This window comes from Globicephala melas, chromosome 15 (assembly GCF_963455315.2).
Source record: "Globicephala melas chromosome 15, mGloMel1.2, whole genome shotgun sequence".
Classification (NCBI taxonomy): domain Eukaryota; kingdom Metazoa; phylum Chordata; class Mammalia; order Artiodactyla; family Delphinidae; genus Globicephala; species Globicephala melas.
This window is the reverse complement of record NC_083328.1, coordinates 30,798,442-30,806,786: the sequence shown is the minus strand read 5'-3', so window position 1 is coordinate 30,806,786 and position 8,345 is coordinate 30,798,442. Positions and strand designations below refer to the sequence as shown.

Sequence of the window (8,345 nt, the reverse complement as noted above, 5' to 3'; positions counted from 1 at the left end):
CTAGGTGAAATCAAACTATAGAGCCACCCCGCTTTTAGAGACGGGCTCCCCACCCCTCCCATAAGATAGGCTTGGTGGGGGCTCCTCGCGGCAGCCGCCACAGCCCGGACCCTCGCTCCCGGCCCTCGCAGTCCCTCCTCCAGGCCCCCAGTTCTTCCGCCCCCGGAGGCCGGACTGTGCCCCCGTCACTCCTTCCCCCTCCCTCCCGGGGGCGGTGGCCCGTGGCGGACGCGCTGATTGGCGGCGGTGCGAGCGAGGGCCGGAACCGGCAGCGCTGATTGGCCAGAGCCTCTCGGCGGAGCCACGGAGCCCGGCGAGTCGCTGGGGGAAGCTGGGCAGAGACCGGGAGGAACCGGAGCTCAGGGCGCGGATCCCTCAAGTCGGTGCCTGGCAGGTCGGAGTCCGAACGTTGAAGCAGGGGCCTGGAGGTAAGGACCTGGCGCCGGGTCGCGTGAGACGAGCCCTTCCGCGGGAGCTGAGACGGCATCCTTCGGCCCTGCCCCAGGGAGCAAAAACGGGGCATCTTCTCACAGAGACGGAGCCCTCATCTTCCCGAGACGCGGGTCCCCACCCCACCCCCCGAAAAGAGAGGGTCTCTCACCTCCCAGAGAGCAAAATAGTTTCCTTTTCCCTTCAGAAATGGGCCTTTCCTTCCTGGCCCCCAGCTCTAGAGATAGGATTCCTCTTCCTACTTTACCCCTTGGAATGGAACGTGCCCCCTCAAAGTGGGTTCCAGCCTCCCCAGGTTTCTAGGGCCCCTTGATCTCTTTGGAGACCCATGCCCCTTCCCCTTCCCTAAAAAACTAAGTTTGGATTCTTCTCCCCACCCAGCCTTCTCAGCTCATAGATAACAGTGTGTTTCCTCCAGGAGGGGAAATAAGCCCCTCCCTAAGAGAAGGATATCCCTCTCCAGAGATTCTGCATGTCACCCTCAAACGCGATACAGACCTCCCTGGGCCCCCCAACTCAGAAACTGGACTCTGCGATTTGCCTTCAGAGGTGGATGATTACCTACCTCCTCCCACCCCCCCATCCGTAAGAGAGAGACGACGGTTGGTTGCCTCAGACACCTCCACACTGAAGGCATTTGGGGGATTTCCCCTCTTTCTCCAGTCAAGATGTAACAGAAGGGGTTTTCATACTCAGAAACAGGGCCAGGGTCTGGTCACCAGTCTGCACCAGTCACCCACCTCAATCCACCCCTCTGTAACCCTTTTACACAAACCCCATCCCACTAACACCCCCCCCCCGCCCCCATCCACCACTCCCAGTCCCATCCTTCCCACCTAATTCCATCTCACCTTTCCTCACCCACCCTGGCCAGAGGTAAGGCCAGAGGATGAGGTTTAGTAAGACTGAAACTCTTAAAGCTGGGATCCTGAGCCTAGAGATCATTCCAGGAGCCTCCAAACTGCCAACAGAGATGGGCTCTGAGGCAGCAGGACCAGCAGGAACCACCCCCCGCCAACACACACACACACACACACACACACACACACACACACACACACACACACACACACACACACAAAGCACTGTGTTCAGAATATCCTCCCCTGAGGCAGGCCAACCCCTCTTCTCTGCAGACAGAAGGGCCCCAATTTGCTCCCTGGGGCTGCCCCTCCCCCAGCTCCTGTGGGCATTGCCTGGTGGAATTCCCTAGGCCCTTGGCCAGGGGAGATGCTGCAGGAACCATCCGTTGGGCTGGCTTCAGTGAAGCTGGACTAAGGGACACGATGTTGGTGACCTGAGCGGGGCTGGGCACCGCTGTAATCTGGCAGGCCAGGATGGGGGCGGGAGGCAGGGGAGAGAAAGGCAAGGAGCTTTGCTTTGCTCTTTGGAGTTCACCCTAGAGGTGGAGTAGGAGAAGCGTGTGTCCTGGACGCCCAAAGAGGTCAGCCCTGGAGAGAGAAAAATGGCCCAATCGGGAGTCCTTAGACCTCCCAGGGACTCCAGATCAAAGATCTTGCTCCTTCATTTGACAGTTGAGCAAAGAGAGGCACGAGGAGGGGAAGAGACTTGCTCAAGGTCACCTAGCCAGTGGGTAGCGAAGCTGGTCACAGCCTCTCCGGGACTCCTGGGCTGCCGGGGTCCTGGACACTACCTCTTGCCCTCATATTTAGAACCGGGACTTCTGGGCACTGTGGTCCCCACTTACCAGAGGTGGTACAGAGGCTCTGCCAATGTCACGCAGCTAGGAGCAGACCGAGCTGGAACCCAGCGCCGTCCCCCAACAAGCCACCTTGTAGATCCATTCCCAGGGCTTTGCACTTCACCACTCAGCCCTTGGGATCTTTGTATTGAGCCCGCTGCCCAATCTAGGCTTGCCAGAATACAAATGGACTCGGGATAGCAAGTGAGATCAGTTGCAACAGTCTGGAGCCGACGCTGCTGCAGGAATATCTGCTGCAGGTGAGGCTTGCTCCAGGCACTTTGGGCAGAGCTCCCCCCAAGACCTGGAAGTCACGGCCCCTCCCTCCAGGGCCCCCCACCTCGATCCCTGCCTTTTCCCTCCGACCCCGAGTTCCCTGCCGCAATGTCGCGCCCCAGCTTAGAGCCTGCTCCTTTTCCTGAGGCATTGGATACCCACCAGCCCACTGGGTCAACAGCAACCAGGTCCCTACAAATGGGAGGGTCTTGAGGCAGAAACTCCCCCTGCCTCCAGCTAAGGGGTTGGCTATTGTGCTCCAATGTAGAGCAGGGATCCAAGTCCAAGGTGCCGAGGTGAAAGTTCAGAGTATGAGGGAGAACTGTAGTGCATGGGGGTTGAGAGATGGGTCTCTGAACCCCTCTTATCAGGGTCTAGAGCCCAAATCTGCTACTTAGTATGTTTCTTGGAGGAATTATTAAATTCTCTGTGACTCAGTTCCCTCAATGTCCTTATCAGGGTAAAATGAGTTAATCTTTGTAAAGTGCATGGCACAGGGCAAGTGGGTGGAAGCAGTGATTATGATTACAAGTCATAAAACCTCTAAACCTGGGTAGGGAGGTTGTGCTTTTAGGTAAAACTTATGACTCGCTGTGTAGATAATCTGTCAGGGGTAAAGGCAGCGAACAGTCAGCCCCTGTTTGGAGACAAGGGTGATGTCTTCCCAGAGAGACCGTACAGTATTTGGAATGCACCGCAGACCCTAAAGTCAGTTGGAGCCGGGAGTCTACTCCCATTACTGCTGACGGGGGACCTTGGGCAGGTCATCCAGCTCTCTGAGCCTCAGTTTCCTTATCTTTGAATTGGGTTTGTTGGGGGTAGGCATCAGATAAGAGAGAGGTCTAGAGCAGGGTTTCTTATCCTCAGCAGTGTTGCCGTTTGGGGCCGGATCATTCTTTGTTGCGGGGGGCAGGGGGCTGTCTTGTGCACTGTAGGCTGTCTAGCAGCATCCCTACCCTCTACCCAGTAAAGCCACTTGCAACCATTTCCATTTATGACAACTAAAATCATCTCCAAGCATTGTCAGATGTCCCCCCCTCTTGAGAACTGCTGATCTAATACAGGTGCCCCACTCATAGTGGATGATTGACATAAGAGAGCATCCTTCTCATTCAGGTTCCTCGTTCTGGTTTGTGCATCATGGAAGCGGTGTGTTCACCTGCTGAGCCTGCCGATATTGAGGGCAGTATTAACCCCTCACGTTTCAGCAGGAAAGTCTGGAGCACCTCCATGTATGTTACTGTAGGTTTCCCATTTTACAGGTGAGCAAACGGAGGCCCACAGAAGTGAAAGGACTCTTCTAAAGGCATTACCCCCTTCCCTGCTAGAAGTCGAAGAAACATCCATGCAAGAAACAGTTTTAGAAATCACGTAGTTCTGGGCCTTCTCAGATCCTTCGGCAGTCTCTTTCAGAATTTAAACTGCGTGCCCTTGGGCCCGGCCATCCCACTTCTAAGAATCTCCTGTAGAAATGCTCACACAAGCACACAGTAGAATGCAGGAATGTTCGCCTAAGGGCTTGGCAATCCAAGATGGGAAGGGGTTCCATTACATGGGAATATAAGCCGTCTTTTTAGAAGAATGGGGGAGAGCTACATTCCTGACCTGGAAAGACCTCCAAGACATGATTTAGTGAAACACTAAAGTTACAGCATCAGTATATACAGTATTTTAGTAAGTATATGTAAATACATATAAGGAAGCAAGGAGCATGAAATGGGCCTGTGTGTCTGTGTATATACCTATACATATATATGTAAATGAATCTATCCAGGGGGAAGGAGACGAAAAGGAATCCTCTAGCCAGCTTCCTGTGCATTACAGATGAGCCAAGCACAGTCCCCAGAGGTTGAGGCTTGCTCAGGGTCCCTCAGCCAGGAAGGATGGCAGGGGGACTGTAGCCCGAGTTCTACAGCCCAGGCTGGGGCTCTTTCAGCTGCCTGGCCCCCAGGTCAGTGTGGCGGGCGGGGTCTGAGGACTGGACATTCCTGCACACCCTGGTCCCTCTCTCCTGGGAAGTGGTCAGGCCAGAAGCTGCCAGTGGCTGAAACTCAGGCCTTTGAGCTTCCTAAGAGTTCTGGGGCCAGGAGACAGGAATCTGAGGCCTCACGTCCACAGGCCGAGCCTCTGCCCTGGCCACAGCGGATTCTTTCTACCAGCATCCCAATGGGTCTTGAGGTCACACTGACCAGAGGGAGGGAGGGAGGGAGGGAGGAAGGAAGGAAGGAAGGAAGAAGGAAGGAAGGAAGGAAGGAAGGAAGGAAGGAAGGAAGAGGGAGGGAGGGAGGCAATGGTAGAACCTACCTCTGGGTTACTCTGAGGATTAGCTGAAACCCTGTTCAAACACCTGGTACCTGGTCCCCCTTAAGTAATGTGAGCGCTGGCTCTCTCCATCTCTGTCTGCTTGCCAGCCCCCCTTGCCAGGATGCAGGGGAAAAAAGCCTCGTGGGAGCCTGAGGGCTTCAAGAACGCCCAGGCTGAATCACCAACCCCCCTCCCTCCACTGCATCCCTGCAGAAAGTCCGGGAGGGGTTTCTATAGGTGTCTGCACTCCTCCCTCTCCCTTGTGTCTGACTAGCCCAGGCGTCTCAGGCATTAAATTGTCTTACCCATCCCCGGAATGGCATAACAGGATATGGCCTCTAGTCACACATTCTTTCCATAGTGGGCTCGACTCCCCAAGGGCAAATTGCCCTCCTTCTTCAAAAGCTCTCTCCCTGACCCTCCCTGGCCCCAGCCTGGAGATCGATTTTTCCTCGGAACTCCCAGCACTTACATCTGAGGCCTCCTTGGGTCCATGACTGTTTGCTGTCTTTTCTCCCCTTCCGTATCCCTGGGGAGTAGAGAGCATACAGTCAGGTCTCATTCCCTCCTGTCCCAAGTACAGAGCACCTTTCCTGGCACACAGTAGAGACTGGACGAGCATTTATTGTGCAATACATATAGCATAAAATTTGCCATTTTAATCATTTTAAAGTGTACACTTCAGTGACACTAAGTACATTCACAGTGTTGTGCATCTCTCGCCACTCTCTAGTTCCAGAACTCCTTTATCACCTCGAAAGGAACCCTTGTCACTCTCCCTTCCCCCAGCCCCTGGCGACCACTAATCTCTTTTTTGATTCAATAGATTTGTCTATTCTGAATATTTCATATAAATGGCATCATCCAATATGTGGCCTGTTGGGTCTGGCTTCTCCACGTTGTAGCACGTATCAGTACTTCGTTCCTTTTTATGGCTAAATAGTATTCTGTTGCATGGCTATACCACAGTTTGTTTATCCATCTGTCAGTCGATGGACATTTGGGTTTCCAACTTTTGACAGTTGTAAGTGCTGCAGCTCTGGGCATGTATGTACAGCTTTCGGTTCCCAGATCTGTCTTCAATTCTTTGGGAAGTGGAACTGCTGGGTCATATAGTAATTTTTTGCTTAACCTTTTGAGGAGATGCCAGACTACACCATTTTACATTCCCACCAGCAATGTGTGAGGGTTCCCATTTTTCCACATTTTTATCAACACGTTATTTTCTGATTACTGTTATTACGATGTATTATTATCATCCTCGTGGATGTGAAGGGGTGTCTCATTGTGGTTTTGATTTGCGTTTCTCTGACGATTAGTGACGCTGAGCATCTTTTCATGTGCTGGTTGGCCATGTGTATGTCTTCTTTGGAGAAAGGTTCATTCAAGTCCTTTGCCCATTTTTGAATTGGGTCGTTTGTCTTTTTGTTGCTGTTGTAAGACTTCTTTATATACCTACGCATATCTTTGTGTTGCCATTTCCTCTTGCATTTAAACGTTTGCTCAGCTCCTGGGGGTCAGGCACTGTCTTGTGACCTCGGGATGTCAAGGTGACTACAATATAGTTCCTGCCCAAAAGGGGCTCCCAGTTTATTTATTTATTTTTATTAATTTTTATTGGAGTATAGTTACTTTGTGTTAGTTTCTACTGTACAGCAAAGTGAATCCGCTATACGTATACATATATCCCCTCTTTTTGGGATTTCCTTCCCGTTTAGATCACAAGGGGCTCCCAGTTTAGAGCAAAGTTTCTTGACAGCACTAGTGCCGTTGCTGGGGTGCGTTTGGGGGTGCTGTCCCTGCACTATAGGATGTTTAGCAGTATTTCTGGGTTTTACTCCACTCGGTGACAGTAGCATACTTCCCCCCAAGCTGTCACAACCAAAAATGTCTCCAGACATTGCCAAATGTCCCCTGGGGGGCCACTTGTCCCCTGGCTGAGAATCATTGGTTTAGAGGCTTAGACAGTTGTGTGTATCTACAACTTCAGTCATATCTCTTGTGCCTAACAGGGTACATAGTGGGCATTCAGGACTTATTTGTTGGATGTTGGATGGGGGGATGGATGGATGGATGGATGGATGAAATAATGAATGCAATTTACAGGGTTTGGACATGTGCCTGAAACTCTACTATGTGAAACAAAACACTCTTCTTCCGACTGGAATATTCTACCCCTTTCTGCCTAGCGCAATGGTTCTCACACTTGAGCATCAGAATCCCCTGGAGGGTGTGTTAAAACAAAGATTGAAGGGCCCCACCACCAGAATTGCGGTCCCACCACCAGAATTACGTTGAATCACTGCCCCCCAGAATGCTCCCAACCCAGTTTCCACGTCCCTTGGGAACCCTGCACCAGACTTCTCCCACCTCCGCCAGCCTGTCCATCCTCAGAGGTCTCACAGCTTAACTGCCAGCATCTCCCACTTGGGTGCTAACATTTATTGCTTTGGACTGTCAGCAACATGCTGGACATCTGTCGCTCAGCCACTGCATTGAGAATTCCTTCAAAGCCGGAACCCACCATGTCCTAGCACCCCTAGAACCCTGCTACCCAAGTGTGGTCCAGTGCCCAGCAGCATGACATCACTGGGGAACTGGTTAGAAATTCAGGCTCTTGGGACCCCCTCAGGCCTACAAAATGCAGTCTGCATTTTAACACTATCCTGGTGGGATGGGGGGTTCATGTGCACATTCGAGTAGTTTGGGAAGCCTGTCCTAGGCCGTCTCTATAACCCTCACAACTCAGAGCTAATCCCTTGCAACTTCGCTGATGTGTTATATTGACAGCATCTGTTACACTGTACATGGTGTCTGGGCTGGAACATCATTAGCGCGTTACTGGCCATTCATCTCTTTGCCTGATGTATTTTATCTCTTGGAATGGCTAAACTGACCTTGCTTTACCCACTGGAAAACCGGAGGGGCAGCGTCTCGCTCAAGATCAAATGAAGACCGTGAGGCAGAACAGAGAGACGGCCATCCATTCCTTAGAGGGGAGCAGTTGAAGCACCATGGTGGTGACACATGAAAATATGGGGTGGGAGGGCAGCATTCTGAGGCTACTAGGTTTGCTTTTCAAACGTGGAGAGCTGGGAGATGATTCAAAAGTAGGCCAAAAACAGGGGCTGAAGTGCTATCTTGCCATTTATTCAACAAGTATTTATTGAGTACTTCGTAGATGCCAGACATCGGCATCACGTGTGTGGTATTAACAAGGAATACGAGGTCTCCCTCTTAGTGGCTTCTGTCTAGGTGGGCAGTCTAGCCATCTGCATTCATTCATTCCTGTGAGTGTGCCCATTTATTGCACAACTTCCATGTGTCCTGACAGAACTAGTGGTGTGTGTGTGTGTGCGTGTGTGTGTGTGTGCGTGTGTGTGCATGGTGAGGGAGAGATGAACACCCAGCTACTACACCAGAGGATCTTCTAGGCTAGCTGTCAGGGGACAGGCCTATAAACAACCGTTCAGAGAGATGAGTGCCAGGTGTGTGTGTGGGAGCGGATAGTGGTCAGAGCTCAGAGAAGGAAGAGGTTCCCTGTCCCTGGGGATGCTGGGAAGGAAATTTCAGGGGGAAAAGTCAGAAAAGCCAGGAAAGATATTCTCAACAG

General features: G+C 52.0%; 1 protein-coding gene across 2 annotated transcripts in view; it reads left to right on the top strand.

Annotated features, from left to right (window-relative positions):
- The first annotated feature begins 290 nt into the window (after positions 1–290).
- Positions 291–8,345, top strand: part of ABAT (4-aminobutyrate aminotransferase) — an 88,117-nt gene continuing 80,062 nt past the window's right edge. The window contains exon 1 of one of the 2 annotated variants that reach the window (XM_030883915.2): positions 291–428. The gene's annotated coding sequence lies outside the window, so the exon portion shown is untranslated. The remainder of the gene's footprint in view (positions 429–8,345) is intronic. The other variant, XM_060285100.1, reaches the window with a different exon arrangement.